Here is a 20,449-nt window from a genome sequence, read left to right as displayed (position 1 = left end):
CATTATTGTTTCAACCTGGAAATATTGTGCTTCGATTCTGGAGAAGGTTCTTGAATCATTTCTGGATTAGTTTCCTCTACCATTTTCTCTGTTCTCTGTTTCTAGATTTTGTGGACTGGTCCTCTAACTCAGTGGTCCCCAACCCCTGGGCAGCGGACCGGTAAGGGTCCATGGGCCATTTGGTACCAGTCTGCAGAGAAAGAATAAATAACTTACATTATTTCTGTTTTATTTATATTTAAGTCTGAACGATGTTTTATTTTTTTAAAATGACCAGATTCCCTCTGTTACATTCGTCTAAGACTCACTCTTGACAATTGTCTCGGTCACGTGATACATTTATTCATCCTACCCTAAAGGCTGGTTTGTGAAAATATTTTCGAACATTAAACCGGTCCATGGCCCAAAAAAGGTTGGGGACCACTGCTCTAACTTTCCTATTCTTTGCCTGTTTTATTTTCCAGATTTTTGTCTGTTTGTTCTACTCTTTATAAACTTTTCTGAGCTTAATCTTCCAAAATTTCTACTGAATTTTTTATTTCTGTTAGTATGTGTTAATATAAGAGCTCTTCTCTGTATCCTTTCAATATACTTTTTTAATTCTGTTTTTCTTTCCCCCATTGGTTTATTATCTCATGACTGTATATTCTATACTATTCATATTCACATCAATCGGGATATTTTGAGTTTTTAAAAAGGTTTAGGCCCTGGCCGGTTGGCTCAGTGGTAGAGCGTCGGCCTTCCGTGTAGAAGTCCTGGGTTCGATTCCCAGCCAGGGAGAAGCGCCCATCTGCTTCTCCACCCCTCCCCCTCCCCTTCCTCTCTCTCTCTCCCCTCCCCTCCCGCAGCCGAGGCTCCACTGGAGCAAAGATGGCCCGGGCGCTGGGGATGGCTCCTTGGCCTCTGCCCCAGGCGCTAAAGTGGCTCTGGTCGCGGCAGAGTGACGCCCCGGAGGGGCAGAGCATCGCCCCCTGGTGGGCAGAGCGTCGCCCCCTGGTAGGCGTGCGGGGTGGATCCCGGTCGGGCGCATGCGGGAGTCTGTCTGACTGTCTCTCCCGGTTTCTAGCTTCAGAAAAATACAAAAAATAAATAAATAAAAAATAAAAATAAAAAGGTTTAATTCAAGTTGCTGTTTTTATTTTCTATTTATTTTATATTTTATCTGGTATTGTCTGATGACCATAGGCTATTTATAGTGGAAATCTGACTGGAAGGTTTGTTTGGGGGGGCAGGGAAGCATCTGTGCAGTGAAATGGCTACATTGTTCAATCAGGGAATTCTTGATGTCAATACCTTTCATTTTTCTCTTGGGCTAGGCTGATTCTTAAGAGACAAAGTGTTTCAGTCTCCTGCTTGAACAAGAAGAGTCTGGCTGCCAGCATTTCGGAGGGTAAGTAGGTGAAGAGAGCCTCAGTACACACATGCTGTTCAATTCCCCTGCTTTTGACGCAGTACCTATATTCTTAAATATGTTGGTGTCTCCCATCTGGGGGGCCCTCTGTGTTACCCTTTCCATGAGCTAAACCTCCAGTACCTTGCTGGAGAGGGCTGAGGGGAGGGGCCAGAGGAGCAAGTACCTTGATCAATGAGCAGGATTCCAGATCTGGGACTTGAATTGCTGTCTCAACGCTATCAACCATTTGTCCAGTTCTTAACCCTGTCTTCTCTACTATTTGGGGTCTTTTCTAAGTGTTGGGGTCAGTTAACAAAATGCAGGATGAGTTGCTTTTCAGATTTCCTCATTGCTGTTCTAGAATTCAGCTTTCTCAGATTTACTCAATCTCACTTGTCCATCTGCTTTTTACTGCTCATCTGCTCATAGTCCTGGTGTGATGAGCCTTTAAAAAATATCCCTGTCATTTTAGTAAGGTTTGAGGAGGTGACAAAGATAAAAAGAGGGGCAATAAACCTGCCATTCTTAAAAAGTAGCATTTGCTTAAGTTCCTTAAGCTTCAGTTTCCTTATAGAAAAATTAAGATAATAATACTTATCCCTTAGGGTTGATGTGAAGATTAAAAACATTAAATGAAATAAATGAACATAAGACACTTGGAATGATGACTTTTTCATAGCAAGTTAGTCACTATTAATACTCACTGACACAGTATCTTAAGAACAGAAGCTTACACAAATTAGCTTAAAAGTATGTCGAAAGGAAGATACAGAGAAGGGTTTTGGGATTCACGTGGAGGAAAGATAGCAAGATCTCCCTGCAGCTGGAGATGCTCCTGGCTGCTGTTCTTCCTGTCCCCTTCCTCCTGGACACAAGGGTGTCCAGTTTCTCGCTCTGCTCCTATCTGGGTATCTGCTCCTTTATCCAGCTTTCTCAGCCTACTTAATGTGCCAATGGCTGAAAATAGCCTCAACCTTCAGCATAGAACCTTTATTGGCCTGACTCTACTTCTGCTCTTCAATTCCATTTCTCAGGCAAGATTGGTGTATTAGCCCTTTTAGCAAAGAGTCCATCTTCATTCAGTTAGCTGGAGGTGGAATCATCAGGTCCTGGTGCTGTCCCTGCAGCCTATGGGGTGAGGGTGCCATGAAGTGATAGGAACTTCTAGTGCAGATGAGGTATGCTCATAGTATAACCTTAAGAGAAAAGAGAAGGATTTAAAATGGTATATATGAACTGTTATAATGTTAGTATATATCTGTGTGTATATATGCTAAATCCAAAATAATAATATACTGCTCACAGAAATTAGGGGATATTTTTAAATGAATATGAAGCAATAAAACATCCCCTAATTTTTGTAAGCAATATATTTGCATACTCATGAGGTTGAGTGAGAAATTACATGTGAAGTATTTAGTGTAGTTTATGAAACACAGCAAATTAAGTGAATGATTTTTATCATATTTAAATATATAGAAAAAGTGCTAGAGGAAAATTCACCAAAACAGTAATTGTGGTTTTATTTTTCCTAGGAGCTGTAGTTATGAGTAATTTTTATTTTCTTATTTACAGTTTAATAGAATAAACATGCATTTTTATATGATTTTATAAACTTATTGACATAAAAATGGATATTTGGAAGTATAGTAATTGTTTCAAATTCATCTTCTAACTACTGGATAGATCCTTTACCTATTTTGACAGCCTAAAAAAATATTTTCTAAACTAATTATTTTTTATATATTTTTTCCAATTTACAAATTTTGATGGTAAGGTGAGGGAAACTGAGTGTGTTGGCCTTGTGGCAGACAGGACTATTTGAAAAGTTTAAATTTCCAGCTCTATGTGCCACTGTAGTCTCCCACTTGATAACCCTTAGAGCAAGTATTCAGATATGAAGAGTTGCAATACAGGAAAAATTCAAATCTTTACAACAAAATTTGGTATTTCTAAATGTTACAGAATTAATACATTGATACATTTAATGAATCAGTGTTGTCTTTCTTTTTTTAATGGTTTAGCTTTTTAGTTGACATGGGAAAAAAAGGACATAAATTACCAATTATCACAAGATGAATACACGTGAGTAGCCACTGCCCCAGTGAGAAATGCCGTCAGGAGTCAAAGCCTTTCTGTGTTCCCAGGAAACCCCTTCTGTCCTGAAACCAGTCAGTCAGTGCAGCCCTGACAGCAGGACCAGCTGCTCTCTGAGCCTGTCAGTGGAATCACACTGCACTTTTCTCCTGGCTCTCTGGCACTCCCTGTCATCCTGAATGTTCTTTTCCTGTCTCAAGACAACCCATCTAGCTTATCTGATTCCAGAGTATAATGGCAAACTTGTGTTCTCACAGCTGGAAAGACTGATTCAATGTTATCTATTTCAAAATAAAAATTTTCAGATGAAAAAAATACAAGCTAAGAAAGTTTTCTTTTTTCTTCTCCTTCCTTCCTTCCTCCCTCCCTCCTTCCCTCCCTCCCTCCCTTCCTCCCTTCTTTCTCTCTTTCTTCCTTCCTTCCTCCCTCCCTCCCTTCTTTCTTTCTCTTTCTCTTTTCCTTCCTTCCTTCCTTCCTTCCTTCCTTCCTTCCTTCCTTCCTTCCTTCCTTCCTTCCTTCCTTCCTTCCTTCCTTCCTTCTTTCTTTCTTTCTTTCTTTCTTTCTTTCTTTCTTTCTTTCTTTCTTTCTTTCTTTCTTTCTTTCTTTCTTTCTTTCTTTCTTCCTTTCCTTCTTTCTCTCTTCTTCTTTTCTTGTAATAAAGCTAGTAATAAACACTGTATATAAAGCCAGAGTTTCAGACTTTTCATTGATACCCTTTGGACCACAAGCCTCTTCCACTGCTCTGTGTATTGTTTACTGTAAATTTTCAGATCATTACCTACTTTACCAAATTAGATTGCTTTTTGAAATGCCTATTAAGTAATAGGCCACCTCCAAGGCACCAGGGATTGCATAGGTTTATTCTCAATATAAAGACTCATTACCAAGCAGGTAACCATAGCATTTTAAGTAAGGAAAGGAAATATCAGCCTATGCAATTTAAGTTATATCTTATTCAAATGTGTTTCTGTTGGGGAAAACAAAACAACAAAAAAAATTCCTAGATTACAGCAAATTGCTTTGCTTTCATAAAATTGACACTGTGACTCATAACTCAAGTTTCCTTTTGTACTGAGCCTTCTAGGAAGCTCAGAACCAAATTATGAGTAATCAGATCCTTAGCAGGTTTCTTTTGGCAATGTTTGCCTTAACCATATTATCTTTACTGACATTGTTTCATAAATAATTTAAGTAGTCTTTTGGAATAAGGCATTAAATAAACAAGTAAAAGACATTTTATATGCTTTTTGCAATGTACTTGCTGGTATAGGTATGTGCAATTTTTAAAAAACCTGCTACAGTTTATTAAATAACAAGTTTATTTTCATGCCTTACTTGGTGTTTATTGTGAAAGGCTCTATATTACCCACTGTGAGGTTGTAAAATAAAATGAGTAGTTTTATGACTTAGCAAGTTCTTTGGCTGTATAAATCAGCATTGCCCTTGAATCTCCATGCAGTTCAATTTTACTCATAAGGAATACCTTTTTTTGTAGTTTTGACATGTTTGTAATTCAAAGTACAATATATATGAAGTTATGTGAACAAAATAGAGAATAAGATATATTAGATACACACACACACACACACACACACACACACACACACACACACTCACTCAAAGATGGTTTCAACTTACCTAGAACAGAAATTACACAATTTATATTTATACAGGTATTTCACTGAAAACTTATCAAGAGTACCCACAGACACTTCTGGTTAGTTGTGAGTGCTCAGATTGCATCAGCCCCTGGGATTTTCATCCATTTGTTCTCATAATAGAGAGTTATTAATAGTTACCATGTCTATTTACTTACATCAACAAGTCATAAGAGAAGGTATGTTATGACATATTGTTTTATCTATAATTTTAATTATCTGTATTATGATATTAAGAAATGAGAAAATTATATTTTTAATTTTACATAATAAAAAATGTTATTGTGCTTAGTGTTAAGAAAACTGAAGTGTGTTATAGAAATATAATTCCACCATAGCACGTATTTGTATGGCACAACATAATCAGAAATGTGACTCCTATTTAACTCATATATAGTCTATATTATTTTTATACAATATTTTATATTCAATATATTATATACTGTTTTATTGTTCTTAAAATATTTTCATATACATTACTTTGCTGAATCCTCAAAACAGTCCTCAAAACTTCATAGTGTGGACCCTACTCCAAACGTGTGACAACTAAAATTCAGAGAATCATGTGACTGAAGGAAACGTCAGGACTGGAAGGCAGGTATCTTCACTCTCAACACAGGTTGCTTCTGTTGGAAACTACTGCCATTTCCAGGCTGCTGAAAATCGATACCACCTTCCCCTCAGATTGACACAGAGCTCCTTAGGAAGCTGACCTCATCCTGCTCTGTCTCTTATTAATAGTAAACAGCAATAGCTGAGGGAATTGAGAGAAGCTAACATGTCCACCCATTAATACCAATGTTCCCACTTTGCATTTACACTGAGAGAGGACCAGTTGTCTTTTCAAATGTGAAGGCCTGGACTTCCCTGGAGTCTTCTGAGCCTTGTCTATTTAAAATGTTCACAGGTAGTTTCAGTATGCATATAAACTTTTCATAAAACTTCCTTTACACATGAAAACATCACCTAATACAATACAGTTTTGTGTGTGAGTTCATGTATAGAGAATACAGTTATTTTGAAATAAGGTAGATTTAAAGCTAAATCGAAAATATGAAATGCATACATTCAGAAAGAAAACTATAATGTTAATAGGTATTTTCCTTTGAATTAGAGCATGGAATTTGAGATTTTAAAAAATTTTTCTTATTTTAAAAAAATTTCTAAGTCCAGGATCTCAAATTTGCACATAATCAGAACTCTTCAATGTTTCCCCTACCCATTACACAAACCCCATTTTTGAACTATTCCAGGCTTCCACAACTTATTAATGGCTTTTGTATTCTTCTTTGATCAGGCCAAAAACTTAGAGGTCATTCTTGGCTCCTCTATTTAGTTGGATTCACATTAGAGCAAAATATATTCTAAATCTGATCACTTCTGATAACCTCTACTGCAATCCGCTGAATCTTATCTAGATCTTACTTCCAAAGCCACCTAACTGGCTCCTCTGTTTCCACTGTTGCTTACTGCCCACCCCCCACCCCCCTACCCCATCAACCCACAACATACACACCCAGTCAATTCTCCACATAGCAGTCAGAACAGTCTTAGTAGGATATAATTCAGACCATATCATTTTTCTCTTCTTCTCCAATGGCTTCCTCAAATCTTTCCCCAGCCTGTGAGAGATCTAGCCTGGGCACACCCCTTCACCTTTCTACCATTATATCCTCTGGGACCGCTCCTCAGGCCACAGTGTTCCCTCTTGTTCTTCTTTGAAATGACCGTGTTTATTCCCACCTCACGGCCTTTCCATTGTTTAGCTCCTTTGCCTGGTCTTCGCAAAATCTACTTTCTTCATTCATTCCTGCTTCTGTCCAATGTCCTATCCTTAGAGATGTTTCCTGGCGACCCAAGATATTGCTCCTTGACCTTTGTGTTCTTGTCTGTTTCCTTGCCCTGCTTTATTTTTCTTGATAGTACTATCACTGTCTCACTTCTACTGAATGAATGCACATGCATTGATGATATGCCCTCCCACCTAGGAAGTTAGCTCCACTGAGGACAGGGACATCTTCCAGTGATCCATTCCTAATGTTGATGGTGCAATAAATAGTTTTTTTGCAAATTATAAAGTAGTACTTTATAATTGGAAATAAAACACATACTTCTGCTTAAGCATGAACCAAAACTCCAATTATAAACTGAGAACATTCTTCAAAGTGTACCTTTTCAAAGGAAAAAAATGAGCTGTCAAAAAAATAGAGAGGTTAAATGAAGAAAGTGGAAGTTGAACTGAGCCTGACATGAAACAAGGCATTACGGAGACTAAGAAGAGCAATAATGGGCAAAGAAAAATAAAACTGCAATTAAAAGTAGAAAGGTCATTGAAGGCCTGTTTCTGTGTTACAGATGACCAAGTGCTAAAAAGGACCAAATTTTATCACTAGCTGCAGAGAGGTTTGGCTCCAGGTACATGCTCCCAAGGTTATTACTCTGTTATAAAACTCTGTGGACCTTTAATGATGACAGAAGTCGCTCCATTGAAAGGTTAGCTGCTGAGGGCACCCGAGATGGAAAGTGAACAGCAAAGTGCATGCCATATGACTTATATCTAGTAATTGCACTAGCAGAAGACAGAAATGCTCACTGTGCAGAGACTGTAAACAGAACAAGCACATGAGACATGTACTGTTTTCAATAATCAGGTTTACTGGAATCTAAAATCAGGTTGAATCTAAATATTTGCAAAAGTAAAATATTCAAAGAGAGCTGGAACTGGTAAAGAGAGGAAGAGGAATACAAAATAGAAACTCACACCATGCGCATATTGAGTTGACCATCCCTACACAAATGATGTTATGGGGGGAAAACAAGAAGAAATCTGGAAATGGAATCGGAAATATTGTGTATACACACAAATTCGTACACATTTACACATATAACATGACACAGATGGATGTCTACGTGGAAACCATTTAAGATCTCTTGATAACCATTTGGCAGAACTATGAATTCAAAGCCAGAATTCCTAAGTCCAGAACAGATCAGATCACAAGTTGGCTGAATCATCTTCTGTGAGTCATTTCATTCCCCTATGTGTAGAATAAGAGGATTTAACTCAATGATTCCTAAAGTGCACTCCAATTCTAACAATTTTTATAAACACTGGCATTGATTTGAGCTAGATGGAGTAAATCAGAGCTGTAACACAACTCCTAAGGACTAACTCATTCCTTTATTCTGCTTGTGGTTAATCACATATCATTCATTCATCATCCATCTATCCTCCAGTCAACAAACATTTATTGAGTAACCACTGTATGTCAAGCACCACTCCAGGAATTTTAATAAGATCCTTGCCCTTAAAGAGCTCAATAATAATCCTTTACCAAAGGGTTTGACACTGTCGTTTTTAAAGGTTAATTTGTTCTCAGGACTTAGGCAAGACTCATTTGATCAACAGAAATATATATAGATTTGTTATTTGCCAACATACAAATTTTTATATACACATATTTGCATCTGTGTTCTCTTATGAATCATACTGGAATTTTATCTGCAAAGTTTGCGCGCGCACACACACACACATAAAATATGTACACTTATATATACATATCCATGTTTTTTCAAGCCAGTGAAGTCTGCCACTGCCACTGATAGTGATAAACAGTATTTAGAACTTAGTGCCACTATAGAGTCACAGGGCTCTCGCCTCATTAAGCTCCACAGTTGGGCATGGATGAAGGAATACTATTGCTTATACAAACAACTGCAAGCGGCCTCTGTGTCCTTAGTGAGGTGGCTTTGTTGGGTGGCTCACAGGGAGCAGAGTGCCCTCTTGGGAAGTTAAGTCGTACATTAGTAAACCCCCTGTAAGAGTCTGTTCATTTTCATTTCTTATTCCCTCTGGCTCTTGAGGATGGTCTCCACCACTTGGGGCTTTTTGAACAGTCCTTTTTGGCAACTATCTTTTCATTATTCTGATTTACCACTCATCCTTAGCATTCACTCAGTCTATTTTATCACGACTTTATGTTTCACTTTGAAGCTTTTATTATCAGAAAGGTAATTGACTCATAAACATCAAGATTATTTTTGTTATGTAATTGATGTCTCCTTTTTTAAGCAAGGAAGAAAGAGACTTTAAAGGACCTGTGCTTTTTAACACAACTACCTACTAAATAAAAAACTCACACTGATTTAGAGCCAGATGGTCATTTCCTCCTGCACAGTTCTACCTAGTAATCTAGAGATGTGTGGTTTTAAAAAAGAAACCTAAAATTTTAAACAAACAACAAAAATTATTATTTGTTTTACTTAAAAATAAATACACAGCCTGACCTAGTGGTGGTGCAGTGGATAGAGTGTTGGACTGGGATGTAGAGGACCCGACTTTGAAACCCTGAGGTCACCGGCTTGAATGCGGACTCGCCAGCTTGAGTTGCTGGCTTGAGCAAACCCCCCCACCCCCCCCCCTCACCCCCCCCATCAAGGCACGTATTAGAAAGCAATCAGTGAGCAACTAAGATACCGCAATGAAGAATTGATGCTTCTCATCTCTTTCCTTTTCTGTCTGTCTGTCTCTATCTGTCCCTCTCTCTGACTCTCTCTCTGTCTCTGTTAAATAAATAAGTAAATACACAAATACGAGATAATAGATTAATGATTATTTCAATATAAATTATATTTTCTTATTATTTTGTGAGAGATACTGAAAATATTGTGCCCCAATGGCAGCTCTGCTTTCAGACAGGACATGCTATCCAGATGTAGGGAATGAGGTCAGCTGACAGCCTCCATGCATTGGTCCTTTAGGATTTGGCTCAGTTACAGAGAACCAGAGTGGTTCTCTTCTCAGAGCTGCCTACCTCAATGACTGGACAAGGAAGGAGTGTAAGTGGAGGGCACTTGGTAAAAGGCGAAAGATTTATACGATATGAAGAGAAACAAGAGTCTAGTGGAGGGCACTTGGATGGGCTCAGATGTCTCAGGGATGAGAGTTTGGGAAGCTGTGGAGAAGAGCAGATTTGGTAGCTGAGGACAAGAGGACTCTGGAAACTGAGTGGAGGAAGGAGTCAATAAGAAACTGGTTGTTGCCCCAAGAACAACTTTAGCTACAGAAGCTATAGCTTGTCCTGATTATGTCCTTTTCTAAGTTTCTCTCAGGAAAAAGGGTATATTAGAATCTCAGAGGATCTGCTTCTAAAACACATGAAAAAGGAAATCTGGGGAGTACAAGGGATGGACTGCCATAGACACAGCAAAATGCTCCCAGATCCTTCCTCAGAGAATACATTCCTGCCCAGCTGCTGGATGCCTCTAATCATTGGGTGCTAGACTTTGCCTCAGCTGTCGACAGCCAGGGCCTCTCTCTTCCTGGGGTGGCTAGCATCCAATGCCTAAGTAAAATGGGAGTATATGGATCTGTCCATTTTGGCCCAATCCAGGACCCTTCTTATGGTTAATACGTATTTGTTCTGGAACTCCCATAAGATGGGCAGAAGCCATGCAAGACCTGCAGATGATCTGAAATCTCCCCTTCTCCAGTCATGCTCCCCACCCCCACCTTTTCTTTCTTTCATAGTCTAACTCCATATCAGGATCTGCTTCTGGGAACACAGCCCGTGGCACTGGCCCGGCTTCCATTCTCATGTAACAGTGTGCTTACGTTGCCTCCTCATCTTTTATGCTAATGGTACAAGGGATGGTCAGCGCGTCAACAGCACAGAGATCTGAGGATCAGAGTTGGGGGGAATAGGAAAGGGCAGGAATAAAATTATTTTGGTTCTTTTTCACTTCTCATCTCAGTCCCCAGATGTAGGGTACCATTATTATGGCATGGCAGACTTTGATAGTCTGCATACAGTTACATCTTGCTTCTTACAGTAATAGACAAATCTTTAAAGAAAATGACCAATTTTTACATGTTCTGAGGGTACTGGTTGATTAAAGGAATTTTACAGTGGGCTCCTTTAGTAAATACAATAATGGCTTTTTAACCTATCAGTTTTGCAAGTGAAGATTTTCATATGTCAGAGATATATATTATATTTAAAAATTGTTAAATTAAAATTATAGGGGTGACATTGGTTAATAAAATTATATAAGTTTCAAGTATATAATTTTATGGTACATCATCTGATTATTGCATTGTGTATTCACCACCCAATGTCAATTACTTTTCTGTCACCATATATGTATTTGACCCCTTTTACCTTTTCCTACCCTCACATCCCTTTCCCCTTGGTAACCGCCACATTGCTATCTGTATCCACGAGTTTTTGTTTGCTTGTTTTTCTTGTTTGTTCATCTGCTGCTTTCAGTTTTATATCCCAAATATGAGTGAAATATTATGGTTCTTGACATTCTCTGTCTGACTTATTTTACTTAGCATGATGTTCTCTTGAGAGTCAGCATCCATTGATATTGTTACAAATGAAGTATTTCATCTTTTCTTATGACTGAGTAGTATTCCATTGTATACATGTACCAAAATGCAAAATACAGATAATGTGACACAAAACTGTACTCTTGTAACCTATATAATTTTATTAACCAATGTCACCCCTATAAGTTTAATTAAAATAATAATTAAATAAAGAAGTAAACACAACACAATATACAGATGAAACATAGAATTGTACACTTGAAACCTATATAATTTTATTAACCAATGTCAGCCCTATAAATTTGTATATTAAAAAAAATAAAACACAGCTGCTATTCTAATTAATGCTATCTCAAGTTTGAGGGAAGGGGTGGTGATTGGAAAACTACTCTTACTGCTATTCAAAAATATATTTAAAGGAAAAAAAGATAAAGAAATTAAGAGGTACAAATTGGTTGTTTCAGAATAGTCATGGGGATGTAAAGTACAGCATGGGGAATACAGTCAGTAATATCCTAATAACTACGTGTGGTACCAGGCGGAAACGAGATTGATCTGGAAGGTCACTTAGTAATTTATATAATGCAACTAATATAATACTATATGTCAATTGTAATTGGAAAAATAAAAAGTGATTAAAAAATATTTGGACTTCCACTTAATGTCTTCACATTGAAGATTGCATTCCTTCCTCTTTCCAGCCTCATCACTAGTCCCATTCCCATACCTGTTCCTGGCATTTACTCTCTGTTTAACTGAACTTAGCCCTGCCCGCCTGGCCTGACACATGGAACTCTGGAGACTGATTTACAGCTCTGCCTTGTTCCGGGCCAGAATAAGGAAGAGAGGACAGGCCAGCTGGTTCAGGCACCTATGTGGTGGAGCTGAGAACCACACGGATGGAGCACAGCTTCCTTCCTCTGGTGCTTTTCCACATCTACACAGAACTTTCCAAGTGAAGGCTGCAAAGTCTTCATCTGTTTGCTGAGGACCTTCTTGGACACAGGCTTGCTGTGAAGCTTAACTGAGATGGCAAATGTAAGACAGACCAGCACACCTGCACACCAGAGCTGCTCAAAAACTGGGTGTTTGTTTATATATTTGTTCACTTATTCATGGCTTCTATCAGGAATGTATGAAGATACGAGGCACGCTCATATCTGAGCCCACGTACCTGCTATAGCCAGTAGAGGAAAAGGGGAGGAAATCCCCTAGGAGACAGGACTTCCTTATGGACTTAAGTTGTTTTGCGTTCACTGCTCTGCTCAAAACAGCTCCCACCCCATTTCTGGTGACTTTAAGCTCTCCACTAAAATTCCAAAGTACTCCCAGAAAGAACTCACATAGCACACTGTCTTTAAATAAAAACAAACCACAAAAACAAAATACCTGTATAGCCTCTGAGAGTTTAGATGGTAGCTAATGTTATCAAATACACAAAATAAGATGGCACTGGTTTGTAAAATCAAGCAATTATTTTTTATTTGACATTTATTGATTATTTACTATATGCCAGACACTGAAACTTCATATACATTCTTTCAACACATCTGCCTTATAACCCTGTGAGATAGAGACACGGATACTAGAAAAGTGATGTAGCTATCATGAAATCACACAACAGACAGCCATTGATTTACTGCAAAGCTAATGTAGCTTAGGCCTTCAGACCTTCATGTGCATGGGTCCCTTGGAAGCCTCTGTAGGAAGTGCTAGCATTGTGTTTGCATGGTCATTTTTTTTAAGCTACAAAAGCAAGATGTTTCAACAGACATCAATTAAGACTGTTTTCTTTTTCCACTACAACATCCTTGCCATCATATTCTCCCTCATGACATGGAGTGGCCATGAACAGTTTTCAGAGATGAATAAGGGCACATAGAGGTGGGGATACATCTGATTTGGGTTAAGTGGTATCTTATGTTTGGTTAAATTATTTTAGCCACCTCACCCTAGGTAATTATTGATAGGTGAAACCTTACTATTGCTATTTTATTCATTGTTTACTGTCTGTTTTGTAGGGTTGTTTTTGTGTGTGTGTGTGTGTGTGTTTTAATCTGTCTTTTTCTCTTGGTGTCTTCCTTTGTTATTTGATCATTTATTTTTTTAGTGATTTGCTTTGAATCTTTTTCTCTTTATCTTCTGTGTATCTACATTTTTTCTTTGTGGTTAGCTTAAGGTTTACATAAATATCCTGTAGTTATAACTCTCTATTTTAAGTTAATAACAGCCTAACTCCAGTTGTACGACAGGTGTTCACAATGGTGGTGAAGGCTGCTGGGCTCCTCTTGCTCTCTTTATCTGCTTGTGAGGGGAAGTCATGGCCAAGGGGATCCCTCTTAGTGTCAGCTAGCGTCAGGGGCATGGGTGCCCATGCTGTGACACCAGGATGGGGGAGGGTAGACTGAGGGATGGAGGACTTCTGGCCCCAGGAGACACAGCAATAGCTCCTGGTTAAGGAGTGTGCAGTAGGAAGGACTCTTGAACAGTCGTGTCAGCTGGGGTCAGCTGGGGTCAGCTAGAGTCCTAGGTGGGTAAAGCTGTGGGGGTCCATGGTGATGGTAAAGGCTGCTAGGGTCCTTCTGGTTTTATTTTTTCCCATTGGAGGAGTCTGCAGTAAGGGGATCCCTGTTGGAGCCAAATTATGCTGGGTTCGGGCAAAACATTTCCTACGTTTTTCTGCGTAGTCATCTTCAGTGTTTCTGCTTCATTGGGTTGCTACAGCTTTATAATTGTACCTGGTTATTTTCAAACCTTTTTCACTGGTGGGTAGTTGTAAAATTCTTGTTTTTGTGGGGGCATAGCACCTTCTAGTCTGCCAGCAGGTTAATGTCACTCCCTATATTATTTTTCTTAAAGTGAACTTGTAAAATCAGATAAACTCCTACATAAATTAGTAAGTGACAGAGGCCAGATTTAAACCTAAGTCTATATGACTTGAAGTTATTCTTTGCTATAGTTTTTATTTTCTTATTTATTTAAAGCTTAGTTCTATATGTTCTCTATCTATTCCATCATCCTCTGCTGTATCTTTTCATTGAAACCCTCACCCCATTGCCAGAAAATATTATTGGGTCATTCTTTTTTACCTCTTCCCCAAAAATGAGATAGTGGATTTCTTGCTAACAATTCCATTTCCCTGACAATTCTCTCCTCTGAAGGCGATCCTTATTCTATTTGTCAAAATTCTCAAAACAAGGATAGTTAGCTCTTTGCTCCCTACTACTTACCATTCCCAGATATAGCTAACCTTGTGTAAAGCCAGTAGCCATGGCCACCATCACAGCTGCCTGGCCCATGCAGGTTCACATTAGATTCGGACAGATGGAATGAAACAATGGAGCCAAGAACTGGTGGGCCATTGCCTTTCATTTTAGCTTGCACCTGGTGGGCAAGTAAAAGCACACACTGGGCTCCAAAACCCATTCATTCAGCACTCACAAAGCTACTGACTTATCCGAGTTTCCTAAAATCAAAGGTTTCTAGCTCACTAGCTTTATTCATCTCTGTTCCCCATCTCCTTCTCTCTGCATAAACTGGCTTCTCCTTCAGCATTCTGCCATCTTGGCTGCTTCTCCTCTCCTCCACATGGCCTTTATCTGCTCTCTGCTCTCTAATGCTAATCTCAGGAACCAAGAGAACAAGCTCCCGGTCTGCCCCACTTTATAGTGTAGAAATCAAAATCTTTAATCCAGTATACAAATAAGGAAGTCTCTGATACAAAGTCACTTATCTGAGGCATAATGGGATTCCTCATGAGAGTGCACCACCCCACATCATGCAATCAGTCAAGGGTGTGGGGAAAAGCTTAGTCTTAAAACTAAGCCTTAGGCTATAACAACCCTGCCTGCTTACAGCCTGTCCCTCACACCCAATACAAACTATAAATGAGCAAACATATATATCATATTTAAAAACTTACTTGAACAACATTCCACTCCTTTTGCTCGCTTCACAATCTAAAGCACAGTTATTTCTGCACAAGGAAATTAGGCATATTACACAAATTACAACAACAGCACAAATCATACAATTTCAACAATTACAAAGGTACATTTCACCAGTCTCTGAGCACCTTGCCAAAAGTGCAAAATGTCCTTAGCCTTCTTTCTAGCCATGGGAAAATCTTCCTAGGGCAGGGGGAGGGCCTGTAGCAAAGCCACTCCCACCCCCAGCAGGGTATTTCACATTGTCCAAAATCCGTAAGTCCATTCAACAAAGGAGCCAGTACCTACTCTGGTCATAGTCCAGGAAATCAGTTCACGCACATGGGGCCTCAGACACCCCCTCATCCCTGCCATCCTGGAAGGTCTTACACTGTCCCAAAGAGGAGCATGTGGCTATGGCAGTCAGCATTTCCATCTCTGCTCTGGAGAGCATGATGGCATTCACCCCTATGTCCCCAAATCGCAGACCTACCAGGGGCGTAGTAAGTACTCTTTGCTGCTGGGCTCTTACCTTCTGGAGACTGTGGATCGCAACTCCAGCCAGATTCTCCTCATCCTCCAAAGAGGAACTGGAAACACCAGCTTCTGCTGCCAGGCTCGAGTTCCGGGGCGCCACTGCCTTCTGCTCAGCAGGGCTTGCAGCCCCAGCTCTGGCCTCAGCCCCGGCCCCCTGCCACTGTTGGCTCTCCACACGTCCAGGGCAAGCTGCAACTCACAAACTTGTGATTCCTTCTCTAGCAGCTGCTCCATTTCCAGGCAAATCTCGCAAACCTGGTTGGCCTCCTCCTCCAGCACTTCCTCCAGCTCCAGGTCAGCATCTGTTTCTCCCACATTTGTTCCATCTCCTTCCACTGCTTGGCTTGCAGGTCCCAGGCAGCCTCTTCCACAGAGCTCTTTATTTCCTCACACATGGCTGTAAAAGTCAGCCAGCCTTCAGTCCCCAAAAAGACAGCCATGGGGAACCATAACAGCAGCCAGTCCTCTACTCCACCACTCAAAGGTGGTGGTGGCTCCATACCGAACTATATCGAATCCTGTCACAGACTACGCCAAATGTAAAGCCAGTATCCATGGCCACCATCACAGTTGCCTGGCCAATGCAGGTTTGTATTAGATTCAGACAGATGGTGTTGGTCAAATAAGTTTGTAAATATGATATATGTTTGCTCGTTTATAGGTTGTATTGGGTGTGGGGGACAGGCTGTAAGCAGGCTGGGTGGTTGTAGCCTAAGGTTTAGTTTTAAGACTAAGCTTTTCCCCACACCCTTGACTGATTGCATGATGTGGGGTGGTGCACTCTCATGAGGAATCCCATTATGCCTCAGATAAGTGACTTGTATCAGAGACTTCCTTGTTTGTATATTGGAGTAAAGGTTTGATTTCTATACTATAAAGTGGGGCAGACCGGGAGCTTGCTCTCTTGGTTCCTGCTATCACCATTGCAGGGGCCTCCCTGATCCCTTGCCCTTCATGGGAAAATCAGGTTTTCTGCTTTTCCCTTGTCTTCTCTTGTGGCTTGCCTGTCTTAGTGAGACACCAATAGACAGAATGGCCCACCATCCTCTGACTCAGCCATTTCTTTACCATCTGCTCGAATCCAATGGGAACCTGCATGTGAATGGCCACAGTGGCAGCTCCTGGCCTTATAACTGGCATAGTTTGTGGCAGGATTTGGAGATCGGTATGGGGCCGCCACCCTTGATGGGTGTGTTAGAGTACTGGTAGCTGCTCTGGCTCCCCATGGCTGTCCTTTTAGGGGCCATGGGCTACGTGTTTTTTATTCAAGAGGAAACCAGGAGTTCTGTGTGAGAAGCTGCCTGAGGTCAAAAGCTTCAGTATGAATTGCAAATCGAATGGCAGAAAAGGCTGGAATTGGAGCGAGCAATGGAGAAGGAATTATGGGTTCGTGAGTTGCAGTTTGCCCTGGAAGCTGAACGTTTGCATGGACAGATTCAAGAGCTCAAGTCTCAGCTTCTGGCCAAAAGCCAGCAGCCACAGAAGCCTAAACAGTTGCCAAAGGAGCGCAGCATCTGGGCTGGTGGGTTGGCTTTGAGTCAGCAGGAGCAGGCGCTTGCAACTCCTTCAGAGGACAAGAAGGCTCAGGCTGAAGCTGCCATATGCACACTGAGAGCCCAACCAGTGGTTGCCAAGAAGATAAAAACCCAGCAACAAAGAGTTCCTCAGGGACAGCCACAGCCTCCTGCCCAGGTACTGGAACACTCTGTGGTCTGGCCCTATACCAGGCAGAACTGATGGAGTTGGGGGCACAATTTAGGCAGAAACCTACTGAATCCCTCGTAGCCTGGTTACTACGATTATGGGACATAGGGGTGGATGGCATCATGCTCTCTGGAACAGAGACGGAGAAATTGGCCGCCATTACCACACACTCTTCCTTGAGGCAGAGTCTTCAGAACTGCCATGGCAACCCAGGAGACCATACCCCATTAGAATGGGTGATGGCTGCCATTCGTATGCTCTGGCAGAATGCTGGAGAATTGCCGGGGGCAATGAGTCGGTGGCAGTGCTACAGTGACTTAGTAAAGGTCCTTCAGGAACTAGATATGAAAAATGCTGTTTTCAACCCTGGGTCCTGTGGGCCAGACGAGAAAGTGTTTATGGCAAAAACGAGGGAATTTGTCCTTGCTAGAGTTCCGTCAACCCTTTTTGGGTCACTAGTGGCTATCTTGGGCCCCTATGTGGGGCAGCCCATCAATGCAGTTACACAGATGGTAGCAGATTTGGGAGAGCTGGAGGCCGCTCGGGATCATAAAGCAGTGAGGGCTGCTGCCTATATTGCCCCCCCACCCCAACTAACAAGGGAAATAGGCCTGTAAAGGTTACCCGAACACAGATGTGGGTAGATTTTATTGTGGCTGGAGCAGATAAGGGGAAATTGGGTGGCCAGTCTAATAAAATTCTTTTGGAGCTTTGGAGGGAGCTTAAACCAGAACAGAAGTTCCAGCCATTGAGATGAAAGGCTCCAGCAGGTACCAATAAAACGTTTGGTGCGCGCACAGCTCAGTTACAAGATTATATGATAGAGACGGCCGAGGGAGAGGGGAACTCCCAAGACCCATTGTACCAGTTTGAATAGGAAAAAGGCCGAGGGACCGTCTAACGGGGGATGGGAGGGGACCGGAGGCCACATGTGGAACTGGCTATCCACTGGTCCCCTTCCAATGTACAATGGGTGTTGGCCTTGGTGGATACAGGTACAGAATGATCCCTCCTCTATGGGAACCCAGAGCGGTTTGCTGGGACCCCAGTGGCCATTGACGGTTAAGGGAGGCCAAACTGTTCAAGTGAAACCAATAACTATTCCATTGGGGATAGGAAGACTGCCTCCTAAGCCATATAAGGTGTATGTATCTCCTATTCCTGAATATATTTTGGGGGTAGATGTCTTGCAAGGCCTGGGGTTGGAAACTACAGCCGGGGAGTTCCGGCTGCAGATCAGTGTTGTGAAGGCAGTATTGCGGGGACACACATCACATTCCCCTTTGCAATTACCCGTCCCTCGGTGTGTGACTAACACCAAGCAGTACCGCCTGCCAGGTGGTTATGAAGAAGTCACAGGGACAATCCTTGAACTAGAAAAGGTGGGGATCATCTGACCAGCACACAGTCCTTACAATTCCACGGTATGGCCTGTGCACAAACCAGATGGAACCTGGAGGATGACAGTAAGTTACAGAGACCTTAATAAAGTAATAAAGTTGTTCCCCCTTTGCACACTGCTGTCCGCTCCATAGCTAACATGATGGATCGGCTAAGCCAGAAGTTGGGGACATACCACTTTGTGGCAGACTTGGCCAATGCTTTTTCCACTATTGATATAGCTGCAGAGAGTCAAGACCAATTTGCCTTTAGTTGGGAAGGGAGACAATGGACCTTTACAGTGTTACCCCAGGGCTATTTGTATAGCCCCACTTTGTGCCATGGGCTGGTGGCTGCTGACCTGGCTAAATAAAAACAGCCAGAGGCAGTTCGCATGTACCATTATATTGATGATATTATGCTAACTAGTGATTCTCTTCCAGAACTGGAGCCAGCAGTCCCTACCCTGCTATTCCATTTGAAAGCGTGTGGCTGGGCAGTCAATGAGAACAAATTACAAGGACCTGGGTTATCTGTTAAATTCTTGGGAGTTGTCTGGTCAAGTAAGGGTTATCCCTGATGCAGTTATAGATAAGATTCAAGCATAACCTGTGCCTACTATGATAAAACAGTTACAGGAATTCTTAGGTTTGTTGGGGTATTGGTGAGCATTTATACCCCATTTGGCTCAGTTACTACGCTCCTTGTACAACCTTATTCAAAAGATGGTTCGTTGGGATTGGACTGAGCAGGCGCAAGGTTCATTTGCAGCAGCTAAGAGAGCTGTCAAGGTAGCACAGGCTTTGAATGTGTTTGATCCTGCCAGGCCCTGTGAGCTGGATGTTCATGTAACCTCGGAGGGGTTTGGATGAAACTTGTGGCAATGGACAGAGTGCTTATGGCAACCTATTGGATTTTGGTCCCAATTGTGGAAAGGTGCTGAAGTTTGTTACTCATTAGTGGAGAAGCAGCTGGCAGCTGTGTATGCTGCCTTCCTGGCCACTGAGAGTATTGCAACCACAACTCCAGTTACAGTCAAGACAACATACCCTATTGCAGGATGGATGAGAGAATGGGCAACAAAACCACATAGTGGTATGGCCCAAACCTCCACCCTGGCCAAGTGGGGTGCCTACCTGCAACAACACTGTGCTCTTAGCACCAGCCCATTGAGGGAAGAACTACAAGAAGTCTTGGGTCCAGTCACCTATGCGACCTTAGAGTCAGGTGCAGCTGGGGCTCAGGAGGCAGAACCTGAGGTCAGTCCCTACCAGGAGGGGCGGGTGCCCATCCCCGAGGATGCCTGGTATACTGATGGTTCCAGCAGGGGCCAACCTGCCAAATGGATGGCTATAGCCTTCCATCCGGTCACTGAGACTATTTGGATGGAAACAGTTACAGGCCAGAGCAGCCAATGGGC

The 20,449-nt window shown here is 41.5% G+C and overlaps 1 non-coding gene across 1 annotated transcript; it reads left to right on the top strand.

Annotated features, from left to right (window-relative positions):
• Window positions 1–704: 704 nt before the first annotated feature.
• On the top strand, window positions 705–780 carry TRNAG-UCC (transfer RNA glycine (anticodon UCC)). Its single transcript has one exon. It is a non-coding gene; the product is annotated as a tRNA-Gly (tRNA).
• The last annotated feature ends 19,669 nt before the right edge of the window (window positions 781–20,449 follow it).

This window comes from Saccopteryx leptura, chromosome 8 (assembly GCF_036850995.1).
Source record: "Saccopteryx leptura isolate mSacLep1 chromosome 8, mSacLep1_pri_phased_curated, whole genome shotgun sequence".
Classification (NCBI taxonomy): Eukaryota; Metazoa; Chordata; class Mammalia; order Chiroptera; family Emballonuridae; genus Saccopteryx; species Saccopteryx leptura.
This window is presented reverse-complemented; position numbering and strand designations above follow the sequence as displayed.